The sequence below is a fragment of the Octodon degus genome, unplaced genomic scaffold, assembly GCF_000260255.1.
Source record: "Octodon degus isolate 3935 unplaced genomic scaffold, OctDeg1.0 scaffold00342, whole genome shotgun sequence".
Classification (NCBI taxonomy): Eukaryota; Metazoa; Chordata; class Mammalia; order Rodentia; family Octodontidae; genus Octodon; species Octodon degus.
In genome coordinates, this window is record NW_004524918.1 from 740821 (window position 1) to 743813 (window position 2993).

The 2993-nt window shown below is 51.0% G+C and overlaps 1 pseudogene across 1 annotated transcript; it reads left to right on the plus strand.

Moving 5' to 3' along the window:
- Positions 1 to 1292: 1292 nt before the first annotated feature.
- Positions 1293 to 1945, plus strand: LOC101592305 (annotated as a pseudogene). The gene has a single exon (XR_001116964.1). The product of XR_001116964.1 is annotated as an arginine and glutamate-rich protein 1 pseudogene (transcript).
- Positions 1946 to 2993: the final 1048 nt, after the last annotated feature.

The window sequence follows — 2993 nt, forward strand, 5'->3', positions numbered from 1 at the left end:
AGGCTGTAGTGGGAGGTTCCCAAAGGTCCAGCCCACAGGGCCCGCATCCCTAGCGGCGGATTAGGAGCGAAGCCGGGTGGCCGGAAGGGGGGGCAGGGCTGTGCCGGGCGCAGCAGTCAGTTCCCGGCTGCTGACTCCAGGAGCGCGGGGGCGGGGGTCTGGTATTTCCTGAGGCCCAGCAGGAAATGCTTGGGGCCAGCGCTGGGGCGGGGTCGCCTGTCGGGATCGCCGGGCCCGATCCACACGCGGCTCCCGGCGTGCACAGGAGAACTCCGCGCATCCGTGCCACGCTGAGGCTCGGGGCTTTATCCACCCGCCAGAAGGTGCTGTGCCACCGTCACTTTACAGAGGGGGAGACTGAGGTTCAGAGAGGGCCACCCAGCTTCCAGAGTCACATCGCTGCCAGCCGGTGCCAGAGGTCTCCGGCGCGCTGGCCCGACTGCTGTCCCAGTCTGTACCCCGTACCGGGCTGTCACCTGCACAGTCCTGGCATCACCGCAGGGATCTTTGGGGCTGGGCTTCCCCACCGCCCGTGGTGACAGAGCAAGCTCAGAGGCAAGGCGGTGGCCTGCCCGAGGGCAGCTGGGAGTCGCCCCGCCTGCTGGAAAAGCAGGTGCCGGAGGGCATGTGGGGGTGCACAGCTGTCTGAGCGCCGCGCCCTGCCCCTGCTCCTACCCCTGTCCCCACCCTGCCTCGATCCTCACCGGTTGAGCACAGCAGGGCTGGCCGCGCTGCGGCGCACCGCTCCCGCCTTTAACTAAAGAGTCATAGGTTCCATCTTGCTCGGGATTCCATCTGCCCGAGTTCAGTTTCTCTCTGCCGCTCCACTCGGCTGCGTTTCCTCTGAATGATGGGGAGAAAGGAAAGCGTGACTCAGAAGGTTATGCGGAGAATTAAAAGAGCTAATGCGTGTAAACTGCTGTGCCTGGCCCCTGGTAATCAATAAATTGTTGCTGTAAAATGTGGTTTGAAAAAAAAAAATAAAATAAAAAATAAAATGTGGTTTGAGAGGGTTTTTTTTTTTGAGGGGGTGGGCTACTTCAGGCTGCCTTTAAGGGCGGGTCTGGTGCAGTTTCTGGAGCTGGGACTGGAACCGCGACCCTATGCGCCTGACTGCCTGTGCCCAAGTGGGGCTTTAAACAACTGGGCTACCTGGCAAGGCCCCTGTAAAACACGTTTGGGATTTTGCCACCTTCACAGAAAACAGCTCTTTAGGTTTTATTCTCCACTGACTCCTGCCCAGCCTCTCTCCTTGCTCATCTGAATTTTATCAAACATTCACCTTCTATAAAATGTTTAGCTCGCGCTGGCGCTCCACCAACGCGGCGGCTTCCCGGCGCGAGCAGGAGCGCGCCTTGTCCCTGCACAACCGTCTCGACCTCTTTGGGCGCACGGTGAGCAAGCTCAGCAGCCTCGCCGAGAAGCAGAAGCGCGAGGAGGAGGCGGAGAAGGCCGAGTTCCAGCGCCAGTGAAAGATTCGGCAGCAGGAAACAGAAGAGAAACGCATCGAGGAAGAAACAGCACGAAGAGTGGAAGAGTTGGTGGCAAAAAGGATAGAGGAAGAATTGGAGAAAAGGATGAAATTGAGCGCGAGGTTCTCCGAAGGGTGGAGGAAGCCAAGTGCATCATGGAAAAGCAGTTGCTCGAAGAACTCGAGCGACAGAGACAAGCTGAGCTTGCAGCACAGAAAGCCAGAGACGAGGAAGAACGAGCAAGGCGTGAGGAGCTGGAGCGAATACTGGAAGAGAATAACCGAAAAATTGCGGAAGCGCAGGCCAAGCTGGCTGGAGAACAGTTGAGAATTGTTGAAGAACAAAGAAAGATTCATGAGGAAAGGATGAAACTAGAACAGGAACGACAACGACAACAAAAAGAACAAAAAATTATCCTGGGCAAGGGGAAGTCCAGACCAAAACTGTCCTTCACATTAAAATCCCAGGATTAAATTGCAAATTCTGAACTTTTTACAAATAAAAAATAGAAGAACTGTGTATGGTAGCTTCATGTTGAAGTGTTTTTTGTTTGTTTTATTTTTTATTTTATTTTATTTTGGAAAATCTGGAAAGTTAGCTTGTTCTAGTAGAGGCTATGCTCTGTAATTCCTTTTAGATCTTTTTTTTTTTTAACATTTATTTATTGTGTGTGTGTGTGGGGGCAGCTCAGCCCACCAGGGGGCGGGGCTGGCTGGCATGTGGTGCTAGGGGGATCGAACCACGGTCCCTGGGCTTTAGCCAAGCTTGTTTCAAGTAAGTGCTTTAGACCACTGAGCCATCTCGCCAGCCCCTGTAATTCCTTTTATTTTCCCCACCTTAGCGCCATTGTCAAATCCTTATCAGATCATTGCTGTCATCTGAAGAAAGTGATAGGGCCAGGGAGATGGCTCAGTGGAATAAGCGCTTCCCTGGTAAGTGCAAAGGCCTGAGTTCAATCCCCAGTTTCCGCAAAAAAAAAAAAAAGAGAGAGAAAAGGAAGTGATATATTTTTCACCTGTTGGATTCTGTATTAGTAGTCTGCAAAAATGATCACTCTGAAACTATAGATGGTCTCATAAGGTTTTTACTGACTGACCCGCCCCGCCGACTGCAGGGTTACATATACTCTGTAATACATCATAATGCTGGTTCCACTCACTTTTTGGTTTTTTATATATTTATTTAAAAAAAAAAAAGTTGACAATTACATTGGAAAAGTCCCAGGTTGTTAGTGGACCTGTGTGGTAGTTGTTAGTCAGCCTCGGCGCCCTGATTCTCCGGTACAGGTAAGGAAACAGCGGGCCAGCTGGGTGAACACGCACTTCAGTGTTGTCTCTTTTCCGTTTGTTTTTATTTTATTGACAAAATCAAAGAAATGATTTTGCTAAATAAAGTAAAGTCTTAAATTTAAAAAAAAATGTAGTTAAAAAAACACAGATTACAGCAGCCTGGACAGTTAGGTATTTATATTTTCTCCTATCAATGGACCTGCAGATCAACCAGGCTCAGCTGTGTTTCACC